Source organism: Arachis stenosperma, chromosome 2, assembly GCF_014773155.1.
Source record: "Arachis stenosperma cultivar V10309 chromosome 2, arast.V10309.gnm1.PFL2, whole genome shotgun sequence".
Taxonomy (NCBI): Eukaryota; Viridiplantae; Streptophyta; class Magnoliopsida; order Fabales; family Fabaceae; genus Arachis; species Arachis stenosperma.
Genome location: NC_080378.1, coordinates 11,565,252 through 11,580,665, shown reverse-complemented (window position 1 = coordinate 11,580,665; position 15,414 = coordinate 11,565,252). Strand labels below are relative to the sequence as shown.

General features: G+C 30.2%; 1 pseudogene; it reads right to left on the bottom strand.

Annotated features, from left to right (window-relative positions):
• Positions 1–953: 953 nt before the first annotated feature.
• On the bottom strand, positions 954–12,801 carry LOC130962556 (F-box protein SKIP2-like; annotated as a pseudogene).
• Between the last annotated feature and the right edge of the window lie 2,613 nt (positions 12,802–15,414).

Here is a 15,414-nt window from a genome sequence, read left to right as displayed (position 1 = left end):
GGATACAAAATAATATATTATTAGAGAGTCATTTTAGTAGAATGAATTGCAGTGGAGTATTTTTCTACTTAAAATGGGGTTGTACCTGAATTTCATTTCTTATTCAATAATATCTTCTCATCATCTTCCTCACAATTTCTAAGTTTTTACACTGTTTGATTGAGTGAAAAATCATTTTGAATACCAAAATTTTTTAAGTTTGTGAGAATTACTTTTACAAAAGTTGCATGTCTTAGTTAGGAGAGGACATGGTAGAGTCTTAAAGACCTATAATATAAGTCGTTAGGGGAGCTTTTCTCTTAGCCAAAGATAAAGTTAGATGTCCAGCATTCATTAAATACTGCACTGATTGTCAACTAGCAAAATATGTGCTGGCTAAACTTAGGAAATTGTTGCAATCCCTGCTAGTATCAGAGAGTTTTTGGGTGGAGCTTTCTCTGAATTTTATTGTGCAATTGCCCAAATCAATTGGGCTCAAAATAATTCTGGTGGTCGTGGATTGATTCATTAAGGTAGGCTATTGTTCTACCCTGAAGTCTGAATTTATTGTCAAGGAAGCTGTTCGGATGTTTAGTAATTCGGTGATTAAAATTTATGACTTTTTAATCATCACAGTGTCTGATCGATACTCCATTTTTCTCAATAAATTTTGAAAGAGTTTGTTCAAAATTAATGTAACTAAGTTGTACTACAATACTGCCTACCATCTCCAAAGTGATGGCTAGACGGAGGTGGTGAATCGAATTTAAGAGCAGTATCTCAATGTCTTTACTCATTCATACCCTCAACATTGGTTATCCTATCTATTCTGGACTAAGCTATGCTACAACAGCTCCTATCACTCTTCGCCACAAATGTAACTCCATGAGACACTTTAAAAGTTTTCTATGCGAGCTCTGTCCGAGTTCACTACTATAGTCGTAATTAATGAGTTTTTTGGAGTTTGGAAAGTCTTACACAGAGAACAATGTTGTTCCCTGCAACAGACGCAAACAAAGATGAAGAAACAACCAGATTTACACCAACGCGAAAAACACCTTTAGATTGGGAATTGAGTGTTGTTAAAGATCAAATTGTACAAGCAACAGTCACTCATTCACAACTCCTACAATAAGCTTAAAAAACGCTACTATAATCCCTTCTCAAGTACACATAGAATTGGTGAAGTTGTATACTGTTTAAACTTGCCACCTTCTTATGCTCTACATTCGGTCTTCCTTATTTTAGAGCTGAAGTCGTTCCTGAAAAAACCACCGACTACTACCCCATCGTCGCCTGAATTACCACCCTCTTTGCAACTACATCCATTGAAAAATTATGGGTCGTCGCTCAGTTGTTACTCCTGAGAGAATCGCATCCAGGTCTTGATCGATTGGGAGGGGCCTCACATGATGACCCTACTTAGGAGGATCTAGAGAAGTTGCTAAGATTGTCCTTTGAAGTCGACCTTAAAGACAAGGTTGCATTGAAAAGAGGGATAGTTAATAGACCTTCAACAAATTCAATCAATAATGGATCATAAGACCTAAATTCAAAAGCGAATGCAGCCAATGAAAAGAAACAATAAATTAAGCAGAAGCTAAAAAATGAGTCTAAAATAATACAAAATAAAAAAATATCTATCTAAATAAAAGATTTTGTGGTAAAATAAGTATAAAGGAGTGCAACACAGTAAATTTTCTTCTCCATGCCGATGTGGAGAAGTTAATTATAAAATAAAAAATAATATATAATTAAAAACTCATTTTTATAGAATACATAAAAAATATAATAAATTTATTCAAAACAAATTTGTACCTGAATTTTTGTTTTTATTCAATAATATCTTTTCATGATTTTTTCACAATTCTCTAATTTTTGTACTGTTTGATTATATATAAAACCAGCTACTATCATATTTTTTATTTATTCTATTTAATTTTACATAACTAACAAAATAAAAAAAATTAATGGATTTGCGTATTTGGATTATGGTATAAATTACCTATCAATTTTCAAGTCACACGAAAAAATTTCTCAAATCAATTATTAGTTTAATCATTATATTCCTTAAATGAATTCTTTAGCTCTGGATATGAAAAATTAAATCAAACTTAAATAACAACAAATTATATATTTAAATTAAATTGATTTTTATTTCAAAACCTATCCAAACCTGGAAATACTCCTAAAAAGATGTTGAATAAATTATAGGACAAGTTGAATTTTTTATGTATATTGATAACCACCAATTATACCACCTGTATAGGAATACAATATTGACTAATTAGTAGGTAATGTTACATGTTAATGAAAAAATTAATTATTTTACTATGAAAGAGTTTTTAATTATTTATTGCAAAATATTTTATTCTTCTACTAAAAAAAATAAATTATTTTAATTGTTGTATACAACATTAAATAATAACTGATATTTTTATATTTATAAAAAAATGTTTTTAATTGTCTGAAGCAACCCATTATGATGTTATGACCATTTTGTAACGGAAATTGGAAAGTGATAACACCAGGTTCAGGGGCGGAGCTAGATAAAATATTAGAGGGGGGCCAAAAATATTTATCCAATAAATTAAGACTAAAATAAAATTTTAAGGGGAGCTAAACTAAAATTTACATATAATTTACATGTAAAAAATTAAAATTAGGAGGGGTCATCGCCCCCCTTTCCCACCACCTAACTTCGCCCCTGACCAGGTTGCAATCAAGAAGTTAGCATGAATAATATTAAAAAATATGTATGGGGAAAAATGTTTGAAAATGGATAAATAGAAAAAAAAAATGTAAGTGTTAGAGTGTGCCACTTAGCTTGATCGAATTCGTATACATGTATTTATTAATGTTACGTGTTAGAAAAAGGGATGATATGACAAAGTATAATGATGCATTCGGTGACCCTTTGACCACATAACAAGTGGCAATAATAATAATAATAAGGATTTATTTATTTTGTACCTAGAAGACACATATTAATTTTAAGAATTAAAATTTTTTATTAAAAATATACAAATTTTAAACTTTTAATGAATTTATTTTATATTTATTAAATAAAAATATTTAAATTTTTTTATTAATAATAAATTTATCATGTGTTCTAAAAACACATATTAATTAAACCCTAATAATGATAATAATAATCATTCTTAATGTATTTAATTAGTTCAATAAAATGTAAATGGGTTTCATGAATATAAGAAATCAATAATTTTTTTTGGAGTAAAATAATAAATAAATTTTTAAAAATTTATATTTTAAATAAATTCGTCTCTAAAAAAATTATCAATAAAAATTTTTAAGATAATAAATATGGATAAATTAATTTAAATTATGATCTTCTATTTTAATTCTATAAACTAATTTAAAGATAATATATCTATATCTACTATCCTAAAAAATTTTATTAATATTTTTTTAAAAATTAATTTTTTCAAAGTATAAATTTTTAAAAATTTATTTTACTCAATTTTTTATCATCATAGTATATTCATACTACGATTTAATTTAATTGGAGACCAAAATTATAAAATACTAGTAGTAGCTTCTTTAAGAAATAGTAGCAACTTTACATACTCTTTTAAACTACTTTGCTAGGATTTTTAACTTATCAGAATTTTTGTGCCATCAAAATCAACGTTTTCTATACATACCACAATTTTATTTCTAATCCAGAGTTATCATATAATGCAAGTTCTTTTCTATCTTTTTTTCTTGGTATTACCTCTCTGAACCATAGCAGAAAGTGAAAAAAATTTAATTGGCTCCGTTTCTTTGAATAATTAAAAAAGAGATGATGTAATATAATTGTGAAAAGAGAATATAAAGAGAGTTACTTACAACTGCATTAATAGTTTGGTTAAAAGATTTTTTATTGATAAATTCTTTTCAACTAAAACTATGGATGGGGCGCTTAAAGTAATTTGGGGGAGACTAGTAGGTAGGATTTCGAATAAAGGAAATTGATCACAATCAATTCCAATTTTTCTTCGATATCGAGTGAGATGTTATGAGAATTGAGAAGAAAGGCTCCCCATGACTTTTCAAGAACTATGCTCTCCATGTCCAACGTTGAAAAGAGGAGGTATGCATTGAAAAAAAATTAATAAATGAAATACTAATATGAGCCCAATTTTGGGGGGTTCATGAAACTTTTAAGATGCTGAAGGTTGATTGAAAGCTTGGTAAAGGACTCAGTATGGTGATGGATGTGAAACTGTTTGATGTTAAAAGTAAGAGAAATATGTATCATCAAAGTAAGGGTGGTTATTGATGAAAATCGAACTGTAAAAGACTCTCTTAAGGTCGTTGGTCCTAACAAGTCTCCAATTGGAGTGGTGATTTGGTATAAAAGGCTAGAAACAGTGTATACGTACTATGTAATTAATAAGCCATAACTACAAAATATGTATTATATTTTTGGAGGATATAAAAAAAAATAAATTAAAAAAGATAAGAGAAGAGAATGAATCAGAGCTTATCAAATTGGTATAAGTATGGAGACTAAGGAGGATGAAGGGAGAAAAGGAGAAAAGAGCTTTCAAACAGGTCAATCCCTTTGCAGAAAGAAACTACTCCCAAACTATCTGGTAGGTGAATTTTTAAACTTGAGTGTCAAAGACAGAAAAAAAAAGGTACGATCAAAGAGTCAAGAGTCTTGTCAAGAATGAAAGATGTGATGAGAAAAAAGATAATGATATGAGTATAGAAGATGTTATGGTTATAAGCTCGAATCAGATTTCATTGAGAGTAACAAGTAGTTTTCAAATGAAGCATGCTAACACAGAGGTCCTAACTAAAAATCGCATGCCAAGTACTCTTCATGCTGAATACTCTATCAAATATAAAAGGCTGAAATAAATGGCTAGATCAAACCATGGAAGGATGAAAATGCTATTCGAGACTAAAAAAAGGGCGAACGATGAATTGGAGATAGTTTCAGAATCATTAACGGAAGGAGTTATTGGAGATATGGATCAAGAGATGGTGGAGGGCGGCATCTGTTCAGTGGCACTCAATGCACTATAAGAGTCCTAATGTGGAATTGTCGGGGTTTGGGGAGACCCCTGACAGTCCACATCTTAAAGGGATGTGTCAATCCCACGCCTTCGAGGTAATTTTTTTCTGTGAAACTAAAAACCAATCGCGAATGGTGTAACGTAAAGTCAAATCATGCGGATATCAAAGTTTCACATTAGTGGACTCGAATGGAACATCAGGAGAAATGACTCTAGCATAGAAAGATCACGTGGAGATACACATTCTATTTTAAAACTCTTTTTTCATAATTGCTTCGTTTAAATATGAGAAAAAGAATGTGAGTTGGGAATTTTTTGGAGTTTACTTGAGCACTAATGAACTGATTCAAATCAATCAATTCAAAGAACTCTCTTCTCGACTTCAGTAATTTGAAGGTAGCTTTATCATCTTGGGTGACTTTGATGCAATTATAAATTATGGAGAAAATGAGAAAGGGAATATGAGATCTGATGCCTCCATTAAAAATTTTAATGGTTTCATTGACAATAATCAATTGGTTGATCTTGAAATAATAGGACAGCAGTTCACATAATTAAATAGGAGGGTTGGAGAGGTGTTGATTAGAGAGAGGGTTGATCATTTTATGGTTGGAATGGCTTGGAAGGAGATTTATGTAGATGCGGTGGTAAGAAGATTATCGGAGAATGGTTTGGATCATATTCCTCTCTTATTTGATTCAGATACTTCAAAGTACTCTATCAAAAGAAGATTTAAATTTCAGGAGTCGTGGTAGATTAAAGTGTTGACATGAAAATTAAAGTGTTGTAGACACCATCTAGTGTAGTAGCAGGATCATAATAAATCCAACTCTAGGAAGGTAATTGAAGAACTAAATCTTAGGTTAGAACAGCTGAGAACAACGGGTTATTTTAGTGGGCCAAAGGTGTTAGAGGTGGAGAAAAAATTAGAAGAACTATCAAAAGAAAAAAAAAATTGGAAGAAAAAATCAAAATGCAAGTGGTTGAAAGAAGGGGATAGCAACACAAAGTTCTTCCATCAAAAGTTTCAAGCTAGAAATCAAAAAAATAAAATTTGGGGGCTAGTTCGGAGCGATGGTGAAATGACTTCAGATCCATAGAATATTGCTCTTGTGGCTGAAAATTATTTCAAAGAAATATTTTCATCTGCTAACCCATTAGAACCTGGTGACATATTCAGACATTTCAGTGCTCCAGTTACAACTTTTATGAACCAGAGGCTAATGAGACGAATCTCTTAGGAGAAAATCAAGAGATTCACTTTCAGCATTTGTCCTCAAAGTGCTCCAGGTGAGAATAACTTTATAGCACAATTTTTTTTCAATTTTATTGGGATATTGTGGGTGGTGATATTTTTAAGGCGGTTTATAACTTCTTTGGTAGAGGTAAAATTCTCAAGGCGTTTAATTATACACAAATTTGTTTGATCCCTAAGATTTCAGATGCTAGAGACATGTAACAGGTCAGACCTATTAGCTTATCCTTAATCTTTTATAAGATTATTTTCAAAATTCTGGTGTATAGACTTTAGGAGTTTATGAATAATTTAATAAGTCCAAACTAGAGTGCGTTTTTAAAGAATAGATTAATTTCTGACAATATTCTAATACCTCATAAATGTATGCACTACCTCAAAACTAAAAAGTATGGATTGGAATGTGAAATAGCTATTAAATTGGATATGAGTAAAACGTATGATAGAGTTGGAACCAGATGAATTTTTTGGATTGGAAAACTAGTAACTACTGTTTCTTACTCTGTTCTTGTGGAAGGTCAACCTTATGGCTTTTTTAAGCCAACAAAGGATATCTGACAAGGAGATTCTTTGTCACCTTATCTATTCAGAAAATTCAGATTCACAGAAGATCTCCAACAGCTAATCATCTTTTTTTTTTGCTGACGGCTCTATCTTATTTGGGAAGGCTAATGAGGAACCATGCAATAATATCCTATTTCTACTCAATGAATATGAGATGCTTAACAGGCAAAAAATTATCCTCCACAAATCAGCAATTTTTCAGTCAAAACACGCCGCTCGCCAGAAAATAACAGCTAGCAGAGTTACTTAACATTCTGCATGTGGGAGTCCAAGATAAATATCTATGCCTTTCTTCTATTATTCAGAGATCTAAAAGAGTGTTCAGAAGAGAAATATGCTATTAGCAGGTGGCAGACATGTTTTAATCAAAGTTATCAGAGAAGCTATTCCAATATATATGCTTTCATGTTTCAAGCTTTCAGATTCCCTAGTGGAAGACATACACATGATTTTAAGACAGTTTTGGTCGGTCAGAAGAAAATAGAGAGAAAGATGACTTGAGTTAGTTGGGATTGTTTGACCAAACCAAAAAAAAAAGATGGATTGGAATTCAAGAATCTTAGGGCCCAGAACCTAGCCTTGTTGGATAAACAGTTTTGGCAAATTACTACTAAACCTAATTTGCTACTTGCACGTATGCTCAAAGAAAAATACTATAGATCTACTAACTCTCTTTTGGTAGATAAAAAAAACCAACTTTTTTCAAGTTGGCGAAGTCTACTGGAAAAAAGAAAAGTGATAGAAAAAAGTTTGAAATGTAGTATAAGATCTGGCACAAATGTTCGTATCTGGGAGGACCTATGGTTATCCCATCCTACCTTTTTAGACTCAATAACAACAATAATCCAATAACAGGCATTAATTGGGTACATGATTTACTTATAGTAGATGAAAGATGGAATAAGAGCTAGTTGAAACAGTTTTTTCTTTTGAGCTCAGTTCGCAAATTCTCTCCCTGCTACTGAATGATGACGGTGAGAACAAGGTTGAACGGGATTGGAACAAGGGGAAGCAGTACGATGTGGCCTTGGGGTACTAGTTGGCTTATGATTTTTTCCATGCGCCAGTTGAGCACTTTCCAACTGCGATGACAAATTCCACACTGTAAAAATTAATTTGGGGGTTAAAATTATCATTCAAAATAAAAAATTTTCTGTGAATAGTAGCCCATGAAAAATTACTTGTACTCAATTTGATCAATTTAAAATTATCATATACTTCAGCAATGTGCCCAAGATTCAAAAATGGTAATGAAACAATTCTTTACGCCTTAGTGCAATGCGGTCCCACTCCTGAGATTTGATATTTTTCTCCTTTTGTGAATGCTATAGTGTAAAATGGAACCGTTAAGTTTGTAGTCTAGTGGCAAATGGCAAGTAAAGGCATTGAAAGAGGACAATCTTCTATGGCCTTTTTTACATATCTGTATGGGACGTTGTGGAAAGCAAGAAATTTGGAGGTCTTTAAATGTGAGAAATTGAAAGTAATAGTAATTGAAGAAACAACAAAAATTTAAAAAAAAAATGACTCAAGTTATAGAGTATCATTTTTTGTAAATTTCTAATCTCTTTTATTAACTTTTCTTTTCATTAATATTTAGTATTTAACAAAATGAAATATTTTTTTTGTCTTTATTCCTATAGTAAACAATATATTTTTTTATAAAGCAGTACAATTATATATCTTTGGAAAAACAATAGTAACAATGTTTGTTGTGAGTGACAGAAAAAAAATAGTCGCTTAATACTTAAAAAAACATAATTTCTTCCAAAATTGTATGTATTGATAAAATAATATTTATTTTATTTATATATCTTATCATAGTTTAATATATGAATAATATATTAATATCAAAATTTTAAAAATTCACAGGTCATTAAATTAATAAAGATAAATTTTTAAGATTTAAAAATTAATTGAGATTTAATTAAATGTAATAAAATAATATATTTATATATTTTAAAATAAAATAATTATATATATACTTGTTACGGTTTTTTATTGCAATTTTCTTTTAGAGTAAAGGACATTTTCGTCCTTAACTTTTTTTCCGGACATTTTCATCCTCAAACAATAGAAAATATATTAAAGCCCCTGACCCTTGAAAAACGTGGATATCCATATCCTTCCGTTGAATTTAGCCGTTTGCACTGAATGAAAAAGGCTGAGCTGGCATACGTGACGTTGAGGTGGCACATGACGGAGGCCAGGTGGCATGGAGGATTTCGTAACAGGACATATAAGTCCCTGGAGACAAAAACAACGCCGTTTCGTCTCCTCCTCTCCAAACGCAGTTGAATCCCCTTATACAATACCCAGAAGACCCGTATACAATCACAGACCTCTTCTTCTTCTTCTTCTTCTTCCATGGCAGTTTCATCGTGCCCTTTCTTCCTCTCTCGTCTCACAGACCTCTCACTCCACAACCCTCTCCACCTTCCAAATGACACAAAAAAATAGACTAATTGTAATACAAAGATAGTATCACCATCAACACAAATAATAAGAACAGCCGAGCAGAACCAATAGAGGTTATTAGCAAATGCAGCTAGCTAACAGCAGCAGCAACAAAGCTACTAGCTACTCAGGAAACTGAAACTCCCAAAAGGCAAATTGAATTATAGAATTCACCTTCTCATATTGCCAAATGAGGACTTTGGCAAGAACGCATTTGCTTTCTTACTAAGGTCATAAAAATGCTATTATTGAGTGGAGACATTATTATTGTTATACCAACTTCTCAATGCTTATTGCATTACACTTCTATTAGCCAAAAACCCAAATGTTGCTCTCAACATTGCCAATTCATTGTAACCAATTGATGCTTCTGCTGCAGCAGCCACCTCCTCATTTTTTCTGTGAAATGTATCACATCGTTCGCTGCATGATCATGATCAATTTGACTCGCATTCAATGCTTCATAATCACTATTATCAAAACTAAACGCCAAGGACTCCCTATGTTCACGCACCCACTCAACAACTATACTAGTAACCTTCCTACATCTCCTCACCTTAAACTTAATCAAATTAGGGCAACCAGAAGCAAGAGCTTCAATCCCCACATTGGATATAGGACACCCCTTAATGCAAAGCTTCTTGAGCGCAACACGCTTGTTGGCAACACACTTGTTGGCAACACACTCAATCTCAGCGTCACCAACGGTATTAAGCCTACAAAGTGCCAACCTCTCCAAAGCCTTGCATTTGGAAGGAATTGCCTCAAGGCTTGAAGATGTTGGATAGATACCAATCAAAGCAAGTTCCTGCAAGTTAATGCAGTGTTTAGCAACAAAAATCAAACCATCATCACCAATTTTATTGGTTCTCTACCCATCAACGTAAAGCTTCCTCAACATCCTACAGTTCTTAGCAACTAGATTGAGACCCACATTTGAGCACTCAGCGGTTTTCACAATGTGCAAAGTGTCCAAACTCAAACACTCAGACAAACTCACAAGACCCACATCGCTAACTTGAATCTTCTTAAGGTGAACATCAACCAACGCAGCGTGGAGGTTCCCAATCTTCTCAAGGGTGTCATCCCAATCCCCTAAACATCCAATTACCTTCAAAGATCGAAGCCTTTTCGACCCAATCATAAGGGGTGCGAAGCTCTGGCCATTCACGATCTCCTTCAAGCAAACAGAAGTCACCGACGTTGTTCCGGAACCAACCACCTCCTCGCCATCGTGGGCCCCACGCAGCCGCTTAACGGAGAGCTCTTCCAAACCCTGGCAACGGCTAATGACAGCGTTGATTCCCTTAATGCCGAACACGCACGAAGCGCAAGATAGCTTCTTCAACACCTTGCAGTTTTCGCCAACAGCGACCATTCCTGCCTCAGTTATCTCACGGCATCCACGGAGCTTGAGCCACGTTAGGTTAACACACCGGAGCAAAATCAAGATCAAACCTTCGTCATTCACGCTTGTTTTAGAAGGTGGAGAGGGTTATAGAGTGAGAGGTCCGTGAGACGAGAGAGGAAGAAAGGGCACGATGAAACTGCCATAGAAGAAGAAGAAGAAGAAGAAGAAGAAGAAGAAGAGGTCTGGGATTGTATATGGGTCTTCTGGGTATTGTATATGGGATTCAACTGTGTTTGGAGAGGAGGAGACAAAACGGCGTCGTTTTCGTCTCTAGGGACTTATATGTCCTGTTACGAAATCCTCAATGCCACTTGGCTTCCGTTACGTGCCACCTCAGCGCCACGTATGTCAGCTCAGCCTTTTCCGTTTAGTGCAAACGGCTAAATTCAACGGAAGGATATGGATGCCCACGTTTTTTAAGGGTCAGAAACTTTAATGTATTTTCCATTGTTTGAGAACGAAAATGTCTGCGAAAAAAAAAAAGGTCAAAAACAAAAATGTCTTTTACTCTTCTTTTTATAGGAAAGATAAAACTACTAGCTAGTTTTTTTATGCATCTTAATTAAAAAAAAAAATCTCTTTTAAAGTTTTTTATCATTAGCATCCTTATCATGTATAATTGTTTAGGCAAACACTTTTATATAGTTATTGGGGTTTTTCTTTTGGAGAATTATATATTATATAGTAATTAGGATTAGGAAACAACATAGAATAATGGTGTTACATGGGATATTAAAGTGCGATGGGTCCCTTCTCTCCACTTGAACATTGAATTTGTTTATGGTTTCCAAACCCCTAACTATTTCGTGGCCCCACCAAAGAATGCATGGTCCCACAAAAGGGAATATGATAAAATAAAATATTTAAAAAAAAAAAAAGAAAAAGAAAAAATAGTGTCGCTAATTAATACAATATTATGAGTTTGACTCACTCCTCATTCTTAGAAGGAAACCACCGATTTCACCATCAATCGCCGTCCATTTCCCTTCCTTTCTTCCTCTCATGTTTTTAAGGCGGTATTTAGTTTTAAAAATAGGATAAGATAATATACTAAAAATAAAATATAAAATATAATAATATAAAATTTGTTTTTTTATATTTTATTTAAAAAATTTAGGATAAAATATAATAATAAAAAAATAATTATAAAAAATTAATAAAAAATTGATAAATAATGTATATTTTATTAGTGTCTTAATATTTTTTTATTAAAATAAATATAAAATAAAATATAATAATTTAATATCTTTAAGTATAATATTTTTATCTATATTTTATGTGTTAAATATAATTTTATTTTTATTTATATCTTATTATATGTCAAATACGAGTTTATATTCCTATTTTAATATTCCATCTTTATAAACAAACACAATTTTAGTATTTTTTTTCTTTTAATTTCTTTTTTCAATTTATGTATCTTCCAAATTCCAACTTCCAACTTCCATGCCTCTAGATATTTTCCTTTGTTCCCTTCCTTCTCTTTTCACGTTATTTAGAATAAATGATTAAATTTATCTCTAATTCGTTTTTTAAGTTTAAGTTTTTAAAAAATTATTTTAATTAAATTAATTTTTTTAAAAATTTTAAATTAAATATATTAATTCTTTAATTATTTCTATTATTAATAATATTAAAATTTATTAATATAATAAATGACACTGTAATATATATCTGACTATCTTATTTAATTATTAATATAATAAATTTATAAAATTAAATTAAATTAATCTCAAATTAAAAAATTTTAATAATTCAAGGTCATCTTTAATTTAAAAGTTATTTTTATATAATTTTATAAATTTATCATATTAACAATCAATTAAAATTATCATATGTATGTTATAATTAGTGTGATGTTATTTAACGTGTCACATTAATAAATTTTGATATCGTCAATAATAAAAATACTAATATAACTAACTTAACATTTTTAAATAACAAATTTAATTAAAAAAATCTTTAAAAAAACACCTTAAAAAATAATAATTTTTAAAAAACGAATTTGATTATTTTCCTATTATTTACAAACGAATTATATATGTTATTTATACATATTACATTGGCGAAGGTGGCAACACTTTCTTTGTTTTGGTTTGACACATGGTTAGAAAAATATGAATTTTCAGGCTTTTCCAAGCTTTCTATGACAACTATATTGGAATTGAGTAAGTCTAAACTAGGGTTGATGAGATTTTTTTTTGTATTTATAAATAGTATAAAAATTATGCTTTTTAGAATTGAATATTTGTAAATAGATTAATTAATTTGAATCAGATGAGTTTGAATATTATAATCAAATTAAATAGTCCTAATTCAACTCTAAAAATTAATTAATAGGTAATAATTGTTTCGCACTTATAAATAAAAACTATATCAGACTTGTAATTTTGTAATACATCATATATTATTCTATATAAGATTGTGGAATGGAATAGAATCAATACACACAAACGAAAATAGAAATTTTGACCACCATTAATAGATTTTTTATAGTTACTAATTGTTTAAAAGGTATTTAGTATTCTGAATTTAATTGTGTATTTTTTTAAAACAATTAATTATTATAAAAAAGTTTTAGCATTCTTATAACTAATAATTGTATCAATAATTTGGTAAATGCTAACACGTGTCAAAACAAATAAGAAATGTAATGCTTTTTAAAATTTAAAGCATAAATTCTAAATCATAAATCTTAAATTATGGATCTTAATTTTAAATTCTAAACACTAAATTCAAAATCTTAAATTTTAAATCTAAATTATTAATATAAAATATAACAAATAAAAACCTAAGATTTATTTAATTGATAATAAGTGTGATACTTCTTACTTAAAAAAATCATTTAAGAATGAGTCTAACAATGGTATAAAAAAAAATTCAAAATATATTTGAGAGCTAGTTAATTGTAAAAGAAAAAAAAGGCAGAAACTCTATCTACAATATTTTATTGACACTTATTTTACCGTGAATATAATAACCAAACATTTATAAAAGTATTTTAAATTAAAGAAAAATTTGTAATAATTAAATGACATTTATAATTGTAATTAAGAGTAGTAAACTCTTTGTGTTTGATAATTGGTAACAACTAAAAATACATTGAAGCCCTCTCTTGACTCAATTACTAATTACCAAAAATAATTTTTTAGAATAAGTACCTTTTTTATACCAAAATATATGTAGATCATAAATTAATTATTATGCATAAATATATAAAGATAATTTTGACTGAATTTTAATATATATATATTAATTTTCTTTTTATCATAAAATTAAAATTTTTTATGTGTCACCATGAACGAATTATATACCGCTATAGTCAAATAACATTATCATCTTATTATAATTAAATAATCAAAATATACGAGAAAATCTGTAGAAACATTTAGTTATTTCTTCTAGAAAAAGGAACTCGATTGTAGGCCATTGGGTCAAAAAACATATAAAATTAATTTGAGTTGCGGATTACATTCTTTAATTCAAATATATAGTATTTGCCTTCCATTCAGTCCACATGATACATAGCCTTTTTTTTAGTTTTAAATAATTTTAGTTATTTATTATATGGGGGCAAAGCCTGTCCCACAGTCTATCTTCTTTTGGTGACAAAATTAAATAAAGAAAAAAAAATATATTGGGGTTGGGAATAATATTATTCCTCTCTTTTCTTTAATTTCCCCTTTTACTTGAATAAAAGGTTGAATCTGAAGTAACTTGAACATACAACAAAAGAAAACAAATACACCATATGTCATAGTGATCAAAAGCATGTATAAATCCATGCACAAAGATGCCTTAGGCAATAGTTAATTAAATAATCCTCCAAAAAAATAATATTTAATTTTGTATCTCTTGGCCAAGAGAAAGGGGTATTATTTTAATGCAAGAGTGATGCAAATCAAAGCAAATAACATTTTTCTAAAGCTAAAATAAAGTAGACGCTATATTTTATTCCAAAAAGAAAAACTAATAAAAGTACACGTTATTGCATAGTATATTATATGTTATAAAGGCATAAACAAATGATTCAATTATAAAATTGAAAAAAGAATTAATAAAAGCATCCTTCATCGGCTTTCCGACACTTTTTAATTAGTATATAATAATAAGATATATGATATTTTAAGAAACCCTAGGATCCACCCTCTTCCACTTGTCCTATATGGTATATATTTATTGGTAATGCCCTCATGATTAAGATATAAAAAATTGTTTTATGCGCACCTTCAATGAGATTTGATCATTGATTAATGGGTTCAATCCACCTGCACATGACCAATCGCGATTTGGGATGTTAATGTAAGAATTTAATTAATAAAATAGATAATTGAGCTTATTGTATTTTGACCTAAGCTATAGTTTCGTTACTATATTATTTTTTTAACTAACATGCACAACCGATGAGAAAAACAATAAAATATAATTAGTGGGTTAAGACAAACCCACTCATTCAACTTAAACAAATAATTAAACCAAAGAAAGAAATCTAATCTTTCTATTTAATTATGTGTGTTGGATTCAAGTTGTCTTCAAAGACAAAAGTAGAAAAACATTAATTTAATTTTATTTGGACTTACATGTCTATGTGTCAAGAATATGTTGTTCCACGTTGGAGTTTCATTCTTGAATATTGAAGACTTCCGGGAATGTGAATTTGTCTCGTTGCTAATCGAGGAGTTCGCCATGATTAAGAAGCTTAATATTTAATTAGTCTA